General features: G+C 43.9%; 1 protein-coding gene and 2 long non-coding RNA genes across 3 annotated transcripts in view; 2 read left to right on the forward strand and 1 right to left on the reverse strand.

Annotated features, from left to right (window-relative positions):
• The window catches only part of afap1 (actin filament associated protein 1), an 86,039-nt gene that overhangs the window by 44,902 nt on the left and 16,531 nt on the right, over positions 1 to 24,606 (reverse strand). The gene's annotated exons all lie outside the window — the stretch shown is intronic.
• LOC118232157 lies at positions 10,996 to 13,549 on the forward strand. The gene is made up of 3 exons (XR_004766225.1): positions 10,996 to 11,082; positions 11,440 to 11,487; positions 13,242 to 13,549. It is a non-coding gene; the product is annotated as an uncharacterized LOC118232157 (long non-coding RNA).
• LOC118232156 lies at positions 20,793 to 22,316 on the forward strand. Its single transcript, XR_004766224.1, has 3 exons — positions 20,793 to 20,984; positions 21,294 to 21,364; positions 21,963 to 22,316. It is a non-coding gene; the product is annotated as an uncharacterized LOC118232156 (long non-coding RNA).

Raw genomic sequence — 24,606 nt, forward strand, 5'->3', positions numbered from 1 at the left:
GTTTACAGAGTTTAGATTTTTTTGTAAATGTCAGGCTACATGTACATTTATTTTTCATAAATATTTTAGCTTTGTGGTGGTTTGAAAATACACACCATGCATCTAGAAGAAACTAATACTAATGAAGATTACATAGTATCAAATAAGAATAAACAGATCAGTAAAGCAAAGCTTTGGCTAAGTTCCTTTACAAACTGAATATGGCGTCATTGTTGGCAGATGGCTTAATTAAAATCAGATCAAATGCATGAGTGGGCCTTGGTTCCACAGCAATTGAAAATTGATTTGACGTTTACTTTCGACAGCCTGGTGTTAGACAACATCAGTGTCTGACTGCTTTTTCCAGTCTTTGCGAGTTCAAGTGCTGCATGTCTGGCTACAGTTCAGTGTCTTGGCAACCTCTGCATCTTTCTAACCACACCTGCATCTTTGCCCCCAGCGACAGTGATGACTAGTTCTTGACAGGAAGCTGAGAGAAAACAATGCTATAGCAGGCTTCTAATCATAGAATTTGCGATGATCCGCTTGTGAACAAAAAATAAGGGAGACAAAAAAGGGAAAATTTGCTTACTGGCATGGAGTTAGGACACTAATTTGAACCATTTATTTGTCACACATGGCTATGTCACATAGTCACATGCTGCAACACAAAGCACAATGTCCCACAAAATGACTTTTTCTCTCCCCTCCAAAATGTCTTAACTGAATTAAGACACACTTACCAAACTTGCACAAGACTGGGGGTGTGCTCAACCTAAATTAGTGTGTGCTGGTCTGTGAAACTGAATACCAGGTCAAAGTAACTGTGCCCACTGATAAATGTCTGGAAACGCTGTACCATCAACACTGTAGAGAAAAAAAAACATTGTTTCAGAGACACCATGCCTGAAGTAGATGTGATTGGTGCAGTTTGGAGCAAACACCGAAGGCCTTGGGCTTTACAATGTGCCACAGAGCACGGCTTATAACCTGAATGGCTCCAGCTGTATAAATTAGATAATATGTCAAAAATGCAGGCAATGTATGTTACCCTGAAAACGGGCGTGTGCTGAGCAAATACACAGGGCTAAAGAGTCACCTAGCCCATTGAAAATCTGTGTCTCAAGGCCTTTCCTGTGGTATTCCAGGCATGCCTGTCAAAACAGTGCCCACAGAGTATGACCTAGCGACCTCCCAGCACATGCGTCACCCCGCGCACCCCAGGCACTAGCGATGGACGCATGGGTGGGGGTTGGGGGGGGCTGGTTGTTTTCAGACTCATGTACCATTTAAAACCCCTGAAGGTGGTAGAGTGATTGCTTCCTCTCAGTCTGTACTGACGCAGAAGGGATCTTTGTGAAGCAGAGGCAAGGCAGACTACTGAGGCAAAGGTCAGAGCTGTTGTCTAATATACTGCAGCAACATCCACTCAGAGTAACATAATGATGATTTCATGATAATAACTAAACAAACAGGTATTAATTCTGAGACTATCAATATAAAAATTTTTTAAAACACAATCTCTTTCTGAGATCAAATCACCCTTTGACTTTTTTTCAACTACACCAAGTCACACTTCCACCCTAGGCCATCTGGCTTTGGAAATGGCCACCCCAAATGGTCACCTCAAATTCTGATGTCTTTGCACTGACATGAGGAGCATGAAAAGAAAGATGGAGTAGACTTTGCGCAGACTCGTCTTTTAATGTCTGGGCTAGTGTGATCCATGCAGTAAGTGAGTTACACGCAGACACACAGGTCTTTTCAAAACAAATGGTTGTTCAAATGCTGGTATGAAAGATATTACTTCTGAAGAACATCTGCTGGCTAACAAAGTTGAAGGAAGCCAGCATTTAAATTCTGTACCCTAACGAAAGCTCTAAGAGATGACATTAAAATTAAGTACTGTGGTCTTAAGGGAACTGTCTGGAACATGTACCAGAGCTTGGGAATTTTAGGCTGCAAAGAAGCTAGATTCCCCCCCCCCCAATAATTCCCCCAATAATTACATAGCAATGGACAGAATTCCCATCCTTACTTGTCAGAGGGACTGTGGCTCTCAGCCAATCTGGTTTGTAATTTGCTATCACTTAAAAAGAGTCTGCTTTGGTCTCGATTCAAGTCATGCCCATATGGGAATGACTGGAGCCAGCAGACAGGATTAGAAATTAAAGGGATTCCCCAAAGGGTCTGATGAAACACCCTGCACCACAACAGCTTTCCTTTAATGAAGGAACCCCAATTTACAGAGGAGGGTGCAGTGGACTGGCGATCACAGGCCTAACCACAGTATCACAGTCCCTCTTAGACAGTAAGTCTAACCATGGTATCACAGTCCCTCTAAAACAGTAGGTCTAACTATGGTATCACAGTCCCTCTAAAACAGTAGGCCTAACCACAGTATCGCTGTCCCTCTTCGACAGTAGGCCTATTCATGCAGGTGGAAACAGCTGACCTTTCAGGTCTTAAGTTTCCGTTTTAAGCGAGTAGTGGGCAGGCTGAAAGTCAAATGGACCGAATGCTATCAACGCACCACCAATGGTTCCCTCGCTCAAAGCCTTCTTTCTGCCAAATGGCCATGCCTCACAGATGTTTCAGATCAGTGTTAATACAGTGCGAGTCTTTGCAGTCTCAGCCAGAGCTGCAATTGTTGTAACCGTTTAAAAATGCTTGAAAATAAAACAAAAGCACGAAAAAGAGACCAGTGGAATCAATTTCCTTTGTTATTTTTTCCCTTCTCTTGCGCAGCCCCACGGATATCATCGTAGCTGTGCTGATTCAGGGCTGTATCAGATTTACTTTGTCCCAGTCACACAGTTATGTGTCTTTTCTTTCTTCTTGGAACAGGGTGAGGTTATCCACTGCAGGAGGCGAAAGCGGGATTACCTTACTTGCCAGGAAGATGTGCAGATGATAACGTCATATGCTGGCCTGTGCAACAGTAGAGTCTGCAGTCCACCTTTTGTCTTTCTTTTTTTGCTGGTAAAGGTCTGGAAGATGCATCATCATCATCATCATTAAGACATTGAGGGATTGCTCCTCACAGACTCATTTAGCCTAATCCCAGAGTGCACTGGAAGCAATGACCCTGTTCAGATAGAGACAGCACTGTGTGATTCTTTTTTTAATATAAAATTTATGCCCAGTGTGTCTGTACATATCTAATTTCCACCCCAATTTGGAATGTCCCGATTATCTGCAACCACAGCGAACCCCACTGCCAATTTAGGAGTGTAGACATCTACAGGTTTCCTCAAAAAACATGTGGTGTCACCAGCTGCTTCTTTTCACACTTCAGACTATAGCTAATCTTGCATAGAGAGGAGTCAGAGGAAGACCTTTCATATGCGGCTTTAGCGTGCAGTCTACGGGCATCCGATCAACCAGCAGGGGTCGTTAGACAGTGATGAAATGTGAACCCCTGACCAATGGAATGCTCCCATACCCTGAGTGACCCAATGAGCAATTGTGCTTTACTCTATGGAGCCACCAGCCACAGCTGGCACTGACACAGTCCGGATTTTATCAGAGACCATGGGGTTCATCCATGCCCCGCAGCATGGCGCCTTAACCAAATACGGCACCCACAGTCCCCTGCTGTGTGATTCTTACTCGCACAAACATTTAACATGCACCAACCCAAATTTACCAAATGCACCGCAACATATAATAAACACACCAAGGTGGAGAACGTAACAGCATCCACAGACCACACAACAGGAGCAGCAGGAGAAAACCAGGTCATTTACAGTTTTTTTTTTTTTGCCCAGCCAAACTGTCATGCAACATATCAACACAACAGGCAGAACTTATCTATTTCTTAGCCATTTCATCAAGGTGCTCCATGCAGACAGATGGGGTCTGTGATGTTTCTCCTTCCTCGCAGTGTTGTATTAGTGGGAGAGGGCCCTGCCCAAGAACACTGAGAAGAGAGGCTTTGACACAAACAAGGACAACCTTCCAAACTGTACAAATTGGAGCGACGAGGAGGAAGCAGCCAAATCCGCAACATCTTTTTCCGCTCTCCGTAGCCTTCACGTACCGGCGTGTTTCACTCACACATCAAGGGCGTACGAGTCGCCTGTAATCAGGGTCATTTATCAATGTACGCATCTATTGAAAACATACGGATGTTTCAGGGACAGGAAAAAAGCTTCAGAGAGCTATGAGAAAAAAAAACCTCTTGTGGATAAGAGATGGAGATGTTAAACCTGATCTTGGTAACATTCATGCAGTCACAATATTTGAGGGAGACCTCGCCCTGTCCCAAGTAAAGCAGCCCAGATGTTCCCCAGAATCTAAATTAGCGCAGAGAACCCTATGAAGCATTTTGCAATTTATCTGGAGCCATATGTGAAATTATTCACAGAGCAAGCCTTTAAGGGAGAGGAAGAGAACAAAGCAAGGAACAGCGATCTGCTGACTGTTCTGCTCTTTCCATTTCCTTTTTGTCCTTTTACTTGCTTTTGTAATTTGGGGAAAACTGATAAGTTTTTACCATGAAGTACCACCTGCCAGCAATGTTATAATTTTTGGCAAAGGAGAGCTGGATGACATTGATCTATGGGCCTTTGTGGCTTGTTCTGATGCCCTTTTTGTCCTGAGAGACATCATCAGCATCTTCACTTCACAGATTAAAATTCTTTCTGGAAAGACTCTGTGTTCTCTCTTTTTTTGTATAGAACATCCTGCTGGGGAGTTTTTTTTTACCTCACTTTCTGGGGTTTGGGGGGGTTAGGGTTAAAAGTGAACAAAACTGAACTGAACCGAATGAGCCAGAAGTCTGCCATAAAGGAGGAGGATGGATCCAATAAATATCTAATAAATTCAGTATTACCTATAGGAAAATGACCTAATGCCTAATAAAGGCCTTAATTACACAGGAGGAGTCTCTCGAAGGGTCCCCATGGAAACTTAAATGAATGGAGCTAAAAATTGCTTCCTCCTCACTGCTGGTTTACACATATCCTCAAGCTAACTCAGTCGGGCTGAACCCCTTCTTCCTCCCACCCCCCTTTCTGCACCAGGCTCCGGGTCCCAGCTGGCGTTTCCACGGCGCCTCACCAGTCCCCTGTGGCCCCAGCCAATGGGCTCATAGACAGGCTGTGGTGTTGGGAGTGGTCTGGCAGTAACCCCCCCCCCCCCCCCCCCCCCCCCCCCTTCATCTCCATCCCCAATCTATCCTTCATCTCACCATCTGGCTCGGCTCTTTCCATGGATGCTGCCCACAGCCACATGGGGGAGGCAGTTTTAGGATTCTGAAAGAGGTTAATAATGCATCTGTTCCTGTTAGGTAAAGGAGGGGAGGGGGTGTGCAATTATGGTGTGGATCTGCGCTCATAAAAGATGCATGGACTCCCATTCGTGCGCAGTTTTATGTCCACGTGAAAAGGTCACATCTTGTTTTGGGGGTGTGCTTGCTTTTTACCTGAAGTGTTCTGATCAGAGGATGAGGGGGTAAACTTAATCGTCTACACGTGCAAAATAACTGCCGGAGAACTCGAGAGGTCTGCATAAGCTACAGACGCAGTTCTGGGGGAAAAACTGCAAATAAATGGTTCACATAAAAGAAGATTGTCTGGAAAGGCATTCGTGGGCACATGAATATTGATATTATTTTTCTACAGCATTATAACAGTCATAATTCATGAACACTACTTAACTTATCCTGCTGTGGGACCTCAGAAAACAGAACATAGGCCACAGAGGCCTCATCTAACACTTTTTCTAATTAAAATCTATCACACAGCAGTGTAATATTATCCTACTGTTTTTACCCTTTTACTCACAACTGCAAAGATGTGAGGCTATAAAAATGTATCTGAACGGGAACTGCCTGCCACTCCACCTGTGTTGCAAAAATTCTTGAAATGGTTGGGGCCTCTTTACTCAGTCTTCATCATGTAGCAACCAATTGTGACCCCCACATTAGGGATAGTAGTTCTAAATGTTCTACATCACACTTCTGAGCTAGCTTCTGTAGTCATGCCTACCCCTCATTTGAATATTATGGGCTCGGTGTCTCCAGAGCTAGGCCTGGATTCAATCAACTCCTTAACACTGACTTACAAATAAATGTGGAGTGTTCCTTCTTTTCATCACTAACACAGTTTGGAGAGTTCACAAAAATTAACTCATCAAACTTTATTAGAAGAAAACAAAGAAGAAAAACATTAATTAGAAACAGGCCAAAATTAAGCCAAAAAATGTTGACAACCCAACAAGAAATTATTTTGAAAAATCTCTGGAAATTATGGGACAGTCTTAAAAGTACATGTAAGAGTTATCTTATTATTTTGTAAATGTGACAATCTTTTGAAATGTGGGCCTGTTACTCTGCTAAATTACAGATTGGTAATACCAAAAGGTCTGCACTTAAAAAATTGCTATCCCCTAGAAGTAATAAATAATTTTATTATGCAGTAAATATTAATAAAGGAATGCATACTTACATTAAATCAAAGAATATTATGACAAGGTATTGTTTTTAAGTCCCTGACTATCAGTGCAAGCAAGTAAGGAAGAGAAATGGAAGTGAATGAAATTCCTGCAGAGAAAGAAAATCATCAAGAAAAATGTCTTCATCATTTGTTAGGAAGGAAAATGACCTCCCCAATATGTCGGCCATCAGATGTCATATTTTATGAGCCAAAAACTGCAGTTCGTGGACCTCCATTAATTACCATTTCCTCCAGGTCTCTCGAAGGGTGATTCAGCTCCAACTAAAGCCCCTAGCTCCAGCAAAAACAGCACATCTCCTCCCCGAGTCTGCTCAGACCTCATGAAAACATCAAGTCCACCTGCCCACCACAAATCATGAAGCGGCTCCTTCTGCTGGCGGGCCCCCATCACCAACCACACAACTTTGACATTCACATTGCCAGTGGAATCTGGTGTTACCTGTGGGGGGGGCAGTGTTGTGTGGTAGGGGATGGGGGGTTGGGTCAAATCCTGGTCAGAATGTTCAAATATGTGTAAGCAGCTAAGTAGGTTTGGACACGTTGAAATAACTGCGCTCCATTACGGTGGACAGTGTCTTCCATCTTTCCCCTTGAGTCACCACGTAGCACTTTTCCCTTGTGTGTAACCAGAACAAATCTGTGGGATCGCCATCCCATTTCTACCTAGCAGGGATGAAATGTGTGATACCATACCTGTGGGACAGGAAGACACAACGGTCACAACCGTTAGGCACAAACTGTCACAGGTGAACTCTGGCTTGGGACCTTGGAGCGGGCGCACAGTGCGTACTGATTGGCCCTGCTGTAATTCAGTAAGAGTTCAGAGATCTTAAGAAGAGAGTTCCAAACAAATCTGAGCTAGATAACACTGAAGCCTTATAGGACTAAACAATGTCAAGCAACTAATAAACAATCTTGAGTGGATGAAGTTAGCCTAAAGGTCAGGGGGCGGGGCCTCAGGCAGACAGGGGCGGGGTCTGGTTTCTATGCGGATGGACTTTTGCAGCAGGGAGGCGGGTCTCAGAGGGGCAAAAGAAAAGAGAAGATTTAGTCTCTGCTGTCAGGGGGAGGTACTTCCATATTTACAGCAGTCGCTGTGCGTTTCATAAGACTGGCACCTCCCCTGGCTTTGGGGAAACGGGGGCCTCTAAATCATCGATCCTTACCGCAAGCACAGTAGCTAAAAACACAGGTGACAGCACAAAACGCCACGTTCCAGTCCAATGCCCTGGGGACACTCCCACCCCCTGTTCCCCAAAACAGAGGTTGATGCATTGCCAAGCAGCGAGCATAATGACTGTTGCAAATGTTTAAAGAATGCCGCCTGCGAGAGACCTAGTGTAAATCTAGGTTCTGCAGTCCTGACAGTAACTCCCCCTATCGTACTAATAAATATAGAAATACCAAAAAACATGACCCCCAATAAAATAAGGTAACTTTCAATGGCATTTGTGAGGGTGAAGTGGAGGTTGGGAGGGGTGGGGGGTAGGGGGTTCATGGGAGGGTGGAACAAGGAAAGTGAACGGACCACCCCCAAAATAAACACCCACATATGTTACTGTTTTATGAAGGGTGTCTAATGTCTGAACAGCATGGTAGTTGAGTAAGTTCACGCGTGACGCTGGGAGTTTGCGAGTGATCGAGCCACATCAGAGATAGTCCAATCGTTAAAGCCTGCACTGGGGGGTCAGTACCCACCGTCTCCCAAACACGTTCCTTTTAAATTTCTCTCCCACTCCTCCCGGGCCCTGGGCTCTTACATAAGCTTGTTATTGTTTTCGTCCCATCATCCCTGCCTATGATTTTGCGCGCTTTTATTTTGAAATGAAGCCTACTCGCTTAGGATATCGGTGCCTCACTTGCCATACCTTACTCAAATATACAGGCTCCACAGACAGGGATTATCCCTGATCAACTGCAGCTGCCCTGTGCGAGCAGTACCCTCTGTCTAAATCCGATTCACAGATGCGCTGACGCTCTTCCTTCAGCGTTTAACTTTAGCCCATCACCCGGAGACTGCGCCATTCAGGTCAGACCACTTTGCTCTGAATGCACTGTGGCTACTTTAACATTTACATCATAACTGGCACAGCACCCAACACCTGTATTATATATCACATATGGGGCTTCACAGCCGTTTCTTCAGCAGAGTTCACACAGGAACAGCACGAGTTAAGGCTTGATAAAGCAACCGTTTTATTGTATTCAAACAACAATATATTTGAAAGCAAATGAGCTATAAAATAAAAAGGCTACAAAACTGTACACTACACAGTAGTGAGCCAAAACCAATGCACATATGTATGTGCAAATCAATTTCACTGTTAAAAAGTAACAAGAACATTTAAATGCTAGACATGTAATAATGTTGCACCATATTAAGCTGCCATTTTACATGTCTCAGAAAACCCATCTTTTTATCAGAAATAAAAGATATTTGTTTTGTGTAATCTCTTGTTCTACACACACACACACACACACATATGGGAGGGAGGTGGAGAATAGAAAAAAATAGAAAAGTAAATAATAATAAATGTACTCAATGGATACAAAAATATGAATTGCCCAAGATGTTAAGCAGCCAAAGAGAAAAAGACTTTTCTCTACTGAACTCCAAAAACAGAAATGAGATGTATAGGTAAGTGGGCTTAATAGGTAGACATACCTTAGAGAAATTAAGAGGCTTTTAATGATTGAGGGATCGTTTACCTTCTGAAGCTACATCATGTAAGAAATCCCATGCCTTTTGACCACACACAACAACATATTTTGATCTTCCTTAACATGTTTGAGAGTAAATGACTCCTTTAGAATCAGGTTACATTTAATTGATTATAGAATGAAAGGAGATGTAAGAGTGGTCCCAACTGCTGAATATGTGGGCACCTGCTCACTGAAATGCTTCCAACATTGTGGCAAATTTAATTTACTTAATTCTTAAAGTAATCTGACATCCATCCATCCATCAGATACGGGTGTTTATCCTGGTCAGGGTCGCGGGGGGTGCTGGAGTCTATCCTGCTGTGCACTGGGCGAGAGGCAGGATTACACCCTGGACAGGCCACCAATCTATCGCAGGAATTCTGTCATATAATATTTCAACCTTTAATGTAATAACATCATTCATATAAAAAAGTTTGTGATGTACTAGCCGCTTCACGCACGTACATTGCCAACGTGCAAATCAATAAACAATGCATCCACACATTTATTGAATGAGTGCAAATCCTTTATTGGAATGAAAGCAAGTCGCAAAAACACAAAACGCTCAGGTTAAAGGATAACGCTACGTCATTTAACCCAATTTTAACACTCCTGTGATTAAGAACATTGCTTGCTTGCTAGGCAGCTAGCGAAAAGCGGCTAGCCGTCCCACTTGCAGTTCCTGCCTTTCTGGGTTGGTGAAGTGTCTTCATGGCTGTCTGCCAGAACACAAGCAGAAGCTAGTTTCAACTAGTAACTAGCAAAGGAAAGTTCATTTATTTAGATCCAACACTCAAAGGTTTGCTTGATTGTTTTTGATAACTATTATCATTAGCACGTTAACTAGCTACCGCTAGAACATCGCTGATTAAGAACCTACTGTTTGGTAGCTAGCAGGGCTACTGCCGCTAGCCACCCCAATCACAGTTCACACAGCGGCTGTCCTCTGACTTTAATACTGACTCTTCTAATGCAGATAGAAGCTAGATTTAACTAGCTAATTAGCACATGTCCGTGCAGTTATTTTGATCCAGGGTTTACTTAACTACTCTTTATTATTCAGGTGGCATTATCTAGTTAAGAACAACTCCGATGATTAACCAATTGCTTGGTCTAACTACCTAACTGGCAAGCCAGCGGAGCAAATGCCACTACTAGCCACCTCAATCTCAGGTCCTGCCAGCTGGACGATCACCGCACTAACCGAAGCTAGAAAGCTAGTTTCGTGTCATGTACAGAAACCACCTACATCATCAGTAGATCCATTACCTTGATCTTCCTATCCGAATATTACGTTATAGCATTGAAACGAGCCTAGTTAGCAAACTACCAGCCCATAGATTCCGACATTAGCATACATAGGAAGGAATATCTATGGCAGAAGTTTTCAAACTCGGTCCTGGGGGACCCCTGTGTATGCTGGTTTTCATTTTAACCTCAACAGCAATCCCAGAATTTTAACAAGCTGTTAATTTTTCTTAATTAGGTGCTTTTCATGTTTTAGAGCTGGGGTGCACACACCTGATCCTGATTCTACTAATCAAGGTGCTTAGCAATGACTCTAGTGATTGATTAGTAGAATCAGGTGTGCACCCACACTGGCCTTGCTGGAACCCCAGCTCGAAAACATAAAAAGCACCTAATTAAGAAAAATTTACATCTTGTTAAAATTCTGGGATTGCTGTTGAGGTTGGAATAAAAACCAGCATACACAGGGGTCCCCCACGACTGAGTTTGAGAACCACTGATCTATGGATTCCACCAGCGCCGCTCAGAACAACACCAAGTAATCAATTGCAAAAGATTACCCAATCAGTGGGCAGGTGCAGCCACTCGTGTTGATTGACAGGTGGTCTTGCCATTTTGAAAAGTGGCATTATAAAATGAAAAAGGGAGGTCGGAAATACAATGTTCATTACTCCTGTAAAGTCTTATTCAGGTGAGTGGAATGTCTGAATATTAAGCAACCTAGTTTCCCAATTCATATTAATATGCTTTTAGTTACGCTAACATTTCTGTATTCGGTCTTCCTCAGTGTGCAAACAAATGCAAAGATAAAACTTTGGCTTAAATAACTGTGCCTTCTCTAGCTTTTTAACAAAAAATTTAAATTATTACAAATTCTACATTTACCGCAGTAGGTTTTTTTCATTTATCAGCTTGTTTTACATTTACAGGAAGCCTTACATTTACCAGGGGTTTTACATTTACTTTGTGTTTATAAGAAAGGCTATATTGTTCTTTGCATGTAGGCCTAGATGTTCATGAGTTTTAAAAAAATTCTTTCTTTCCCCAGCTCTGCAATCAACCTAGACAACTAGATGCATCAATCAATCGACATCAAGTAAGACCAAGGTTATGTACTTTTCACTGGTTAGATGCCGCTGTGCTCAAGACTTGTTTTTTTTTTTTGGCTGTGTGGAGATTGTAGCTTATGCTTGGTGAGAGTTTTTGACAAGAAGTGAATATTATTTTTGTTTGGATTGCCGATGTTTGATTCCTGTGAGGAATTTGTGGTGATTTTGATGTCATTTTCTTGTTTGCGGCTGCATTGCTGCTGTGCTGTTCAGAAGCGATTGCTGCTTGACTGGACATTGGTGCTGTGCTGTTCAGAAGCGATTGCTGCTTGACTGGACATTGGTGCTGCATTTTCTGGATTGATTATGTAGCGATGTTGTGAATTAACTGTAGGTGTATAGACCTTAGCTGTGTTGTTGCCGAAGCCCTGGTACTGACTTGAGAGTTAGTAGCATTTGAGAGTGAGGAGCTAGAAGCAATGCTGCTGCTGCTGCACAGTTGGTGGTTTTGGTGGTGGGTTGTAGGTGGGTCTGCCAGAAGACTTCAAAGGTAAGGAACTGGTTATGTATCTTCACTGATGGAATGCTGAAGTGCTATCTTTTGGCTTTTTGGAGATTGTTGCTTGTGCTACACTAGGTGAGAATTGTTGAGGAGTGAAGAGTATATTTTTAATTAGGCTCTGTAGTGTTTGTGTTTCTGTTACTCTGAGGAAACGCTACTGTGAGTTGCTGCTTATGTCTAAAGAGAAAAGGAGGCTACCTGTAGGCTATTTTGTGAAATTTATATTTTTGGGGTGATTTTGATGTAATTTTCATTTTCTGCTGGTTTGTTACTGGTTTTAGCTGCTGTTTTTCTGCTGTGCTGTTAAGAGATTTCTAAAATATACTTGCATCATTTGTAGCAGAGTGATTCACTTTCAGTGATGTGTGTAGATTTGTATTGTGCAGTGATTTCTGTAATTGGTGGCTGTTGCTAATAGTGGATGAATTAAGTCTATTTTAAATTAGGGCAAAATGTGTAGCCTAGATTATTTTGATTTCCATTTTGGTGCTGACTGTTTCTGAAATTGTTGTGATATTAGGCTATATTGCTGTGAATTAATTATAGTTGTAGAGATCTTAGCTGTGTGTTGCTGAAAGCTCTGGTGCTGATTTGAGAGTTGGTGGAATTTGAGAGTTTAGGTGAGAAGCTAGAAGCAATGCTGCTGCACGGTTGGTGTTGGTGGTGGTGGGTTGTAGGTGGGTCTGCCAGAAGACATCAAAGGTAAGGAGCTGGTTATGTACCTTCACTAGTGGAATGCCGCTGTGCTGAAGTGGGGTTTTTTTTTTTTTTTTGGGCTTTTTGTAGATTGTTGCTTGTGCAACACTAGGTGAGAATTGTTGAGGAGTGAAGAGTATATTTTTAATTAGGCTCTGTAGTGTGTTTCTGTTACTGAGGAAAAGCTACTTGCTGTGAGTTGCTGCTTATGTCTAAAGGGAAAAGGAGGCTACCTGTATTTTGGTGAAATGGAGATTTTTGGGGTGATTTTGATGTAATTTTCATTGTCTGCTGGTTTGCTGCTGTGCTATTAAAAGATTGTTACAAATGATGCACATTTTAGAGTTATTCACTTTCAGTGTGTTGATGCTGTGTGTAGATTAATATTGTGCAGTGATTTCTGTAATTGGTGGCTGTTGCTAATAGTGGATAAATGAAGTCTATTTTAAATTAGGGCAAAATGTGTAGATTATTTTGATTTACATTTTGGTGCTGTCATTGTTTTTCTGGACTGATTATGCTATGACATTATTTATGTTGTAGATCTTGGCTGTGTGTTGCTGAAGGCTCTGGTGCTGATTTGAGAGTTAGTGGAATTTGAGTAGTTGAGGTGAGAAGCAGGAAGCAATGCTGCTGCTGCTGCTGCTGCACGGTTGGTCTTGGTGGTGGGTTGTAGGTGGGTCTGCCAGAAGACATCAAAGGTAAGGAGCTGGTTATGTACCTTCACTAGTGGAATGCCGCTGTGCTGAAGTGCTGTTTTCTCTTTTGGATTTTTGGAGATTGTTGCTTGTGCTACACTAGGTGAGAATTGTTGTTGAGGAGTGAAGATTATATTTTTAATTATGCTCTGTAGTGTGTGTTTCTGTTACTGAGGAAAAGCTACTTGCTGTGAGTTGCTGCTTATGTCTAAAGAGAAAAGGAGGCTACCTGTATTTTGGCAAAATGCGAAATGGAGATTTTTGGGGGTGATTTTGATGTAATTTTCATTTTCTGTTGGTTTGCTGCTGTTAGGAGATTGCTACAAATGATGCAAGTAGTAGGCTACATTTTAGTGATTCCCTTTCAGTGTGTTGACGCTGTGTGTAGATTCATTGTGCAGTGATTTCTGTAATTGGTGGCTGTTGCTAATAGTGGATGAGTGAAGTTTATATTTTAAATTAGGGCAAAATGTGTAGATTATTTAGATTTCCATTTTGGTGCTGTCATTGTTTTTCTGGACTGATTATGCTGTGATAATATTATGATGTGAATTATAGTTGCAGAGATCTTGGCTGTGTTGCTGAAAGCTCTGGTGCTGATTTGAGAGTTGGTGGAATTTGAGAGAGCGAGAGTAGTTTAGGGGAGAAGCTAGAAGCAATGCTGCTGCTGCACGGTTGGTGTCGGTGGTGGGTTGTAGGTTGCCAGAAGACGTCAAAGGTACGGGCATGCTTATTTTATTTCAAAGCTGGTTTTTGCTGCTTTTTTTTTTTTTTCCTCAATGATGCAGCTGCAATGATGGAAAAATGTGATGCCACAGTGATGTCTGTTTCATGCTCTTGAAGGAATATAGGAACTTGGAATTTATTAGAATGGTTTGAGGTTTTTTTGAGTGAAGGGATTTGGTTGCTTTGTGCTGGTATGTGGTTTTTAGAGTGAAGGTGTGAGATGTTACTGGCAGAGTAGTTTGTAAATGCTTGCAGATTTTAGCTTTGAGCTTAGAAGGGCTCGGCAGTTGTGTTGCAGATGATTGTCTGTAGTAAAAGTGTAAAATAGGATTTGAGTGGTCTGGTTGGCTTACTGACAGGTTCAGGGGTTTGCTCATGTCGATGCCTATGGTGTATGTGCCCTGAGATGGATAGGTGCACCTCTAGCCCAATTCATGCTGGGATAGGCTCCAGCCAACTCCCTCCCCCATCACCCCTCTCTGGTGAGAGAAGGTGAGAATAGAATGAGACCGAAGTGGACAAGTTGAGTGGAAGAAATCCTCACAGTGGAGCTGACCATATCATGGAAATTGATCTGAAGATGATGAAAATAAGCTGCTGATGTGCTATTCACTTGTGGTAGAGTTGCTTGAGTGGATGCAGATGGAGGCGAAGAGCTTGGTTATCCTGCTGTAGAAGTGTCATGTTTTTCAGGTAAACATGACAAGATGGATCGTCATGCTATAGGCTAGAACTAGGCATGACCTGGTGCCGTGCAGAGGTTGGCTTGCACTACATTGAAGGTTTGGACCAGGATCTCGTCAAGGTAGATTTCTGGAATGTCCTGAAGTATCTTTTCCATCAGCCCTTTGAACATCGCTGGGCTGTCTTGGGATGAGCTGGTGCCTGAAGAGGGCCCTGCCAATAACCGCTGTAGGGGTTGAGTGAGCTGAACGAGTTAGCACCTGCTATGCTGTCCAGGATGTAGTCAATGCCGGGAAGAGGCTATGAAGCTTTGCAAGTCACTGTGTTCAACTGCCTGTTGTCCACACAATTGGAGAGGGAGATTTGTCTTCCACACCAGCACTGTTGGGGACTCACTGGTGTGGATAGATCATGGCTACTGCTAACCTCTCCCAGACCATAGCCTCCGCCTCCTCCTGGCCCTGGGTCTCGCATTGAGACTGGAAGGACTTTGTACATCGGAAGGGGCTAAAGGAGCTAGGAGAAGGCTATGAGTCTCAGGTACACCAACTTTCTCCACTTTCCGCATCTAGTTCTGAGTGATTGTCTTGTCCTTTTCGCAGTCATTGTGTCACAGGGTGAGCAGTTGAACCACCTCCTCAGGCTTCTGACTGGCTTCTCTGTTTGTACTGGAATCCACTCTCCATCCACTTCGAACCAAGTGCTTGTCATTCGCCTTGTCCTTTCCTCTCTTCAGTACCAGCCACCTTGAATTGCTGGGTCTGAAGCTCACTCTTGCTTAGGCAGTGGATTTGTCCAGGTCTTCAGACACTGATCTCTCCTCTTTCACTGACTATGTAGTGATGGTCCTGCTCTCCGTGAACGTTCATGTCAGTGATTGCCACACCTTGGATTTTGTCTTGGGCCCCCTGCTTGGCCTTTCAGCAGAGTCCACAAGGATGAAAACAGCAGCTATGATGAACACTGTGCACCCTGTTACTGCCCAGCCTCTACTGTTTGGTAGTACAGTCACATACTGTTACCCTCACCCTGAAATCATTAAAAAATAAAAACTAATTAAAAAAAAAAAAATAATAAATAGACATTAAAAATAAATCTAATAAATAATTAGTAAAAATAATATAACCTTTTAAAACCCAAACCATAATGTATTTTAGAAAATTATTTAAAAAGAACTCAAATAGCAATAAAAATAAACAAATAGCAATTTAGAATAGTTCAGGATGAGGGTTATAGTGTACGACTGTACAACCAGAGGCTGGGAGTGGCATGGTTATGGGGTGCACAGTGTCCATCATAGCTGTCGTTTACATTCTTGTGGATTCTGCTGAAAGACCAAGCGGAGGGCCCAAGACCAGATCCAACGTGTGGCAACCTCCGACATGAACTTTCACAGACAGCATGACCATCACTACATAGTCGGTGAAAGAGGAGAGATCGGTGTTTGAAGACCTGGACAGATCCACTGCCTAAGCCAGAATGACCTTCACACTCAGCGATTCAAGGTGGCTGGTACTGAAGAGATGCAAGGACAAGGCGGATGACAATCCCTTGGTTTGAAGTAGATGGACAGCAGATTCCAGCACAAACAGAGAAGCCAGTCAAAAGCCTGGGGAAGTGGTCTGGCTGCTCACTCTGACATGGTGAGTGTGAAGAGGACAACACACCGCACACATGGCTGGGTGGAGAAGGGTGGTGTCCCTGTGTAACCCAAGGTCTAGTGTTGTCGGCATGCACTCCTCACCAAACTCCTCTAAACCCATTCCGGCGTACAAACTCTCAATACCAGTAGTGGAACCAATGGACAGAAACATTAGCAGCTAACCTCCAAAGATTCCAAAAGCTTCAGCAGAATTAGCCTTTATGGCAGGGGAGCAAAATGGCAGATGACTTTCAGAGAAGAGATTGAGGACTGTGGCTGCAAGAACTAAGTGAGGTGAGCATCGATCAAGGTTCACATTGTGGCTCAGTGATTTTTAGTTGATGAAAAGACCTAACACTAGGCTGTATTCTCCTGGAAGATCCTTTGCAAAGCCATTGGATGAGGACTGTGGAGTTGGTGAAGGAGCACAAGCAATACAATTGTGCTGGAGCTAATGGTGCTATAGAAAGCGGTTGGAGGAAGCTAATTAAATGAACCCACTGAAGCAATCACTTAAGGATGAGTGCATGGAGAAGAGCTGGCCATCTAGGTGCTTACCAGTGGACGTGGGATAAGAGGCTTCTAAGGGCAATGGATGCAGTGGAAACTGAGGATTCCTGGAGCAAAGACAGCAACATACAAGACAATGTTAAAAATAGCTAAACAGGAGAAAGCAAGAGCATCAAACAATATTTGACTGAAGAGTGCAGAGGAGTGGATCTGCTACCTGGATCAGGCCAGGCCATTGATAACAGTTGTCCTCCAAAGAGGGGGGTGGTGGTGGGAAAGAAAAACCTTAGTGTTAGCCAGTGGAAGTAGACCCAGGTTGTTTCCCAGGTTAGTTACTCTGAAGGTATCTCCGTGTTTCTCTCTCACCGTTTTGGGGTAAGTGAATTCCAATTCAAACAGAAGCCAGTCAGAAGCATGGGCTAGACCAGCAAAAACAAAGATGTCCCCCAAAGAATGGGAGTGGTGGTGTGGATTGTAGCATGGCTGCACACAAGACATTAGCCCCCTGGTGGCTAGCTAGCCACTTTACCTAGCCTCTGCTACACTAATCCCCCCCCAGTTGGAGGAGGACAAGCTGAGTACCGATGTGGTATGAGAGGGTGGCTGGCTATGGTGCGGAATGAAGAACCATTGTCAGAATCATGTCCAAGAGGTGCTGCAGGATTGTACAGGAGCCCTCCCAGTCACTGTTGAGCATGTCATGGAAAACCGGTTTGGCGACCATGAATGGAAGCTTTTGGTGTACCAGTGACCCATGGATGAGAAGCTTCATTGGATGCCATCCATGAAGGTGCATTGGTGGTTGCGGCACCTTGGATTTTGTCTTGGGCCCTCTGTTTGATCTATCTGCAGAGTTTGCAAGGATGTAAACAGCAGCTATGATGGACACTGTGCACCCTGTAACTGTGCCACCCCCAACCTCTTTTTTTTTTTTTTTTTTTTAGTACAGTCACACACTTCTAACCCTCATCCTGAACTTATCAAAGTATTACTGTAGGTTAAAAATAATAATGGTAATAATAAATAAATAAAATTAAAATATTAAACTCTAATCCTAGCCCTAATAAAATTAAAATATTTAAAAATGATAAATGAATAAATAAATTAAATTAAATAGAATCAATAGAAACAAAAATAATACCAAGAATAAATAAAAATAAATAGAATCAACAGAAACAAAAATAATGCCAAGAATAAATAAAAATAAATAGAATCAATAGAAACAAATAATACCAAGAATAAAATAATTTTTAAAAGGTTCAGCATGAGGGTTACAGTGTGTGACTGTTTTTACTAGTGGCTGGGGGTGGACACGATTACAAGGTGCATGGTGTTCATCACAGCTGCCTTCTGCATCCTTGTGGGCTCTGCAGAAAGACCAAGCAGAGGCCCTAAAACGAAATCCAAACCTGAGTCTTCACAGATGGCATAACCATCACTACACAGTGACAGGGGAGATGGGCTGAGATGACATTGAGGACTGGGACTGCATGGACAAACACACCAGGTCAGCACTGATAAAGGTTCACACTGGCTTACTGTAATTGGTAGTGGGTGAAGAGGAGACTAGCCTTTTTCCATTGGAACATCACAAGAGTGCGTTACACTGGATTAACTACTTGGCTTAGGCCATACTTGCAATAACAAAGATGTCCCCCAATGCGGGGGGGTGGTGGTGGGCAAGAAAAACAAAGTACAAGATCATGTTCAACACAGCTGAACAGGAGGAAGACCGCATCACACTGGCTTTAGCTGAAGAGTGCGTAGCAGTGGATTAACTACTTAACTCAGGCCAGACTTGCAATAGCAGATGTCCCCCAAAGAGGGGGGTGGTGGTGGGCAAGAATAAAACCAAAACGTGCCAACGAGTATTGTTGAATGGATGACGTCAGATTCAACATGGGTTGAGAGTGGATTCAAATGATTCAAAAAGCCAGTCGGAAACAGTGGCATTGGATCAGCTATACAGCTCATTCTGAGCCAGTCTGTGTATCCTTCAGAAAGTGTGTGTGTGATGGCACCAGAACAATTACTGATGAAATTACTGCTCCTGGCTGTACACTCAGATGAGGTCGTGTCATTCTGGTGTGCACATTTGATGGTAAGGATGTAAATTTCCCTTCCTGGATTGTGGCCTTGTTGTGGCGGAAGGGCTTGCGAGGTCTTATGATCCCCAGAGCTATGTCGTCGGGGGTATTACATGTCCCCCGGTAGGGTCTCCCAAGGCGAACAGGTCTGGGGTGAGGACCCAGACGAACATGATCCAATCGAACCCCTAACTATGGTGAACAATTACAACACTACGTTTACCCTGCCCGGAATAGGGTTACTGGGACTCTTCCCTCGAGCCAGGCCTGGGGGTGGTGTCCGCAGGTGAGCACTTGGTGGCCGGGCAGCCCATGTATCTCGGCCAGGCCCAGCCCAAAAAGACTACATGGGAAAACCGTGTGGGCCCACCACCCGCAAGGTTCAGGGTAGGGGTCGGGTGCAATGCTCGTCGGGCAGGGGGCAAGAACAGGGTAGATCCGTGCACCATCTGCCCAGACAACGGAAACTGATTCTTGGCACGTGGAACATTACCTCTCTGCTGGGGGAAGGAGCCGGAGCTGGTGTGTGAGGTTGAAGTACCAACTAGATATCGTTGGACTCTCCTCTACACACACTATTGTCTCTGGAACCAAACTCCTGGATAGGGGTGGTCTCTCTCCTACTTGGGAGTTGTTCAGGGTGAGAGGAGCTGGGCAGGAGTGGGGATACTCAAGTCCCCGTCTGACCACTCTGTTGGCGTATTCTGCAGTGGACGAGAGGGTCGCCTCGATGCGACTGTGTGGCAGAGAGGAAAACGGACTTATTTGCGCTTATGCGCCTAATGGTAGTTAAGAGTATTCTGCCTTCTTGGAAAAGGTGGGAGGGGTGCTGGAAAAGGCCCCACCTACTGACTCCATTGTCCTACTCTTAGGAGACTTCAATGCTCACGTTGGCGATGACTGGGAAACTTGGAGGGGCGTGATGGGGAGGAACGGGTTCTCTGATCGGAACCCGAGCGGTGTTATGTTATTGGACTTCTGTGCTAGTCACGGTTTGTCCATAATGAACACCATGTTCGAACCCAAGGATGTTCATAAGTGTACATGGTACCAGAACACCTTGAGCCAAAGGTCGATGATTGACTTTGTTTCATCAGCCCTACAAACATTTGTTTTGGACACTTGGGTGAAGAGAGGAGAAGAGCTGTCAACTGTTCACCATCTGGTGGTGAGTTGGATCAGATGGCGGGGGAAGCTTCCAGGCAGACCAGGTATGCCTAAACGTGTAGTGAGTCTGCTGGGAACGCCCGGCAGAAGACTCAGTCCGGAATGATTTCAACTCTAACCTCCAAGAGCTTTTCCCGTTTCTCGGAGGAGGTTGGGGACATGGAGTCTGAATGGACCTTGTTCAAAACCTCTATTGTCGAAGCTGCTGCTAGAGGTTGTGGTCAAAAGCTGGTTGGTGCATGTCCTGGCGGCAACCCAAGGACCCACTGGTGGACTCCAGTGGTGAGGGAGGCTGTTAAGCTGAAGAAAAATGCATTCCAGGCCTGGTTGGCTCTGGGAACCTCCGATTCAGCAGACAGGTACCGGCAGGCGAAAAAGGCCACAGCTGCGGCAGTGGCAGAAGCAAAAGCCAGGGCATGGGCGCCTCCCTTTTAGAGGTGTTCTGAGCTCGGCCACCAGGGAGGAGACCCAGGGGTAGACCTAGGACACGCTGGAGGGATTGTATCCAAAGGCTGGCCTGGGGATTCACCGGGATGAGTTGGCGGAAGTTGCTGGGGAGCGGGACGTCTGGGCTGCTCTGCTTGCCCCTTTGCCCTTCGCGACCCTGACCTGGATTAAGCGGTTTAGAGAATGGATGGATGGGTATGTAAATGCAATTTTATTAGGAGGTGAGGGCACTTTTTCCACATTGTTTATGCCCCCCCTCTACTAGTTTGATTTTACTGCAGGAATGAAAAACTCCTGGATCACCAGGATCACATCATTATTTCAGGTAAGACTCTCACACTTTCATTTTTTATTGTAAGCAATTACTTGTATTTTAGTGGCTGAAATGTTTTACATCTTTGGTTTGTGGTATAATCTCATGACAAAACCAAACAAGTCTGTTGAGAACATTGCAAATTGTGTATGCTTCAGCAACTCTGCTTCTACTTTGACAGCTGTTAAGTTCTTCCATGTTAATTATAAAGGACTCTCTAATCTTCTGTGAAAATGCATAATTATTACCGGAAAGCAATATGTCACCTGTTGGATTTTTCATGCTTGGTACTGTTACAGAAAATCTTGATCTTTCCACCAGAAATGGTCTGTAAATGTCAGTCTACCAAACATCAAATGGAGCAAAGACAACATCGTCTGGCAATGACAAAGGTAAATGTACTGTTTCTCTTTATTGCTTTCATGAAGTAAGGTTTTGCCAAATTTAACAAAGACCGCAGCAAACACCAACAGATGCCGAGTTAAACTTTGCTTTGGGTTTGTAGTTGTATGCCAATAGGGTGTGCTGGTTTAAACAGGATTTTGAAGGTGAAAGTTTAGACCCTACTGGTGGCTGCACTTCAAAGTTTTTCTTTGGCCATTTCCACGTGTTTGCTGGTTTGAAACTTTAGTATTCAATGATTTTGCGCCATTTATAGTTTTGTTCTAATACTGAGGTTAATGCATGCTATCCTGCTGTAATTGCTGGGCGGGCTGTTCTGTGCTTTGGTGTTTATGATGTGATTTGACAAATTTCTAGTTTTGCGGTCAACACACACACAGGTAACTCAAATTTGCATTCATTCTTCAGGTCTTTTGTAGGCCATAAATAAGGACACATTTGAATGCATAGGCCATGTGTCAAAAACATGTTTGGTTTGCGGGAGGAATTCAGGGCAGTTGGAGGACCACATCTACTGCTTAAGTAGGCACACACCTGGATGATATTACGAATCAGTCCAGGATTTAAGTGTGCTTCTTTCAACCGTAGGTGTCTGAGACCGGGGATCCCCTACGATGGAGAGAGAGAGCCGGAGCCTGCACGATGTATGCAGCTGAAAAGCGACCCGTACAATTTCATTTATTTTGTCTTGTTTTAGTTTGTTTTTTCCCAGATCCTGTGAGGATGATGGGCAAAGGTTTTTCATTTGTATTTTGCTAATTGCTCTCTCTCTCTTGCTCTCAATAAAACGCCGGAGATATCCGGAATTTCCACATCTCCCTGTGTCCAGCTCTTCTGTCCCTTCCAGGGTAGTCACGGCATGTGACATTATCTCTCTCTGTAAAAATACAACATTTTGTGAAGCATATAAATAGTAATGCTAACACTTTAGACCTGGCTGAGTGTCCCTGGCCTTTCTGCCTCTGGGCTGCATATCCTGCTACCACACATTGAGCTGCACACGGTGTCTGGTGCTGAATCCTAGGTGTGCCAGCGCAGGCTGTGCCTGGTAGCTCTGCCATAGCGTCTTCCGGAAAGAAAAGATTTCAGCCAGCCGCGATTTCCCCACCTCGAGAGTGAGCCTGCTGCTTAATCTGATGCCCGCAGTCCGACTGCACCGCCTGCGTAAGCAGCGTAGTGTGACTGCGCAGATCCAACCGGTGAACTGCAGTCACACTTGCCTGTTTTTACTTTGCACAGAGTCGTGTAATTTACGGAGGAACGCCCACCGTATCAGTTTCATCAGTCAACTTGCAGAACAAGCAGATCTAGAGGCGTGCTGTAAAGCAATATCGCCACTTTCTCCCACGTTTTCAGCGAATGATATGCGGATATCGCAGTGCACATCACATTAAAAACAAAAATTTGATTCCTGCTTTGGTGGCCATTGTTTTTCAGAGCAACATACCTTTGTTTTCCTTGCAATAAAAAAACACCACAGCAATGACCGTAAGATGGGAAAACCATTAAGGAAATAACCCTAGGAGGAATATAAAACAGAGACGTTAACTCCTACTCTTAGAAAACACTAAACTTGATCCCAGTACGCTTGACCTCAGATATTCCAAATGTGCTATAAAGAAAGTGAAAATCAGAGAGAGTGAAAGAGAAAGGAGTAGTGTGGACGAACATCTGTAAAGTCTTCATGTTTCAGAGTGCTTACTGACAGCAACAACAAACACCAACTTTATCATTCAAGTGTCGTAATAACACAGCCAGTACCAGTGTGAGTGTAAGGGAGAGGGTGTAGGCCAGAACCGTGTGGTAGTCTGCTTGCTGATGTTGGCTTTGAAGGCCTGTGTGTTTGGAATGCACAGCCCCAGGCCTTGGTCCCTGCTGGCCTGCTTCACACCATGGCCTGTCACTCCTCACAATATATAGCCGGGCCTTCAATTATGCTGGCTGCTTGTGACACAGAGGTCCGACCTCACACCTTCCCCTTACTAACAATGAATGTCCTCTCATGGCAACCCTCAAAGTCTTTTTCCATTTTACTATATTAGTTAATATGGCAATAGTCTCAGTTACCGTATAGGCCGATCAGTGGTATTCAAAGAGAGGGGACTTGAGTTCTGAACAGGGACCTTTCGAGCAGCTGCTCAAAGTGAGAAAAAGGCACACTGTTATTGTACAGAATATATTTTACCAAAATGAATTCATGAGAATTAATGAGAGTAACAATAATACAAATTTTTTTTTTAATCAAAAGAAAGGGGCAGATTGGCCACTTGAGGCAAAAGGGTAGGTGCATGGGGACCCACAGCCACTCCCTCTGCACGTGCCTGGTTATGAACCATTTTCCATTCCACAGAAATGTCACAATTTGCGCTTTTAAAGGCTACAGTCCTTCTGTGCCTATTTAAAAAAATGTTTCACACAGAAAAGCTATGGGACCTGTTCAAATTATGAGACTAAATACAGAGCCCAGCACTGCGCACTTCTGCTCTGATCAAAGAAGCACCAAAAAAGACAGGATATGACATCACAGCTTCTGCTATGTGTGTCATGGTCATGCAGTTGCCATGACCTCATCCCTCCTCTACTTCTAAAGAAAAGCCCCATGGAAAATGCCCCGTAAGTGCATACTGCATGGACAGCAGAGTCCTCCCCATGGTGCCATTCCATTGAGTGACTCCAGTTTTCCTGGCAGGTGCTGTGCTCCTGGGTGGAGGCGGAGTCACACGCTGAACAGGGCGGAGTTCACACTGGCTCCACCACAGGCTGTGGGAGCATTCATTCTCAGTGTTTGTTATCTGTTATTTTGGAATGGAATGACTCGCTTTACTGAGAGCGGTTTTTAGGGTTTTGCTGGTTAATGTTTACTGTGACTGACCTTTCAGATTTAACAGTGGTGTGTGTGTGTATGCATTGACAGTAAAAATGAATGTCTAAGTATGAGTGTACAGTATGAAGGGTTGGCTATGATACAGAGCACTCAGGAAGCAAAGTGGTGGAGAATGTACTGTACCAGTTCCAGGGCTAGGGCTTCACCACCCCCCTGCACCACTGTAACCAAACTGTTTTCTCTTTATGGACTACCTTTTTATGAACAATCTGATATCTTGTTCCTGCCAGTGTTATTCTTGTTGCTTTAGCAAACCTTTTTATTTCCAGCTATTTCCTCTTCAGAGCTTCAGGTTTTGGTGACCATCCAGCTTTTTTCCACAGGCCAAAGCTGAGGAGATTGTATACT

The sequence above is a fragment of the Anguilla anguilla genome, chromosome 7 (assembly GCF_013347855.1).
Source record: "Anguilla anguilla isolate fAngAng1 chromosome 7, fAngAng1.pri, whole genome shotgun sequence".
In the NCBI taxonomy this organism is placed as follows: Eukaryota; Metazoa; Chordata; class Actinopteri; order Anguilliformes; family Anguillidae; genus Anguilla; species Anguilla anguilla.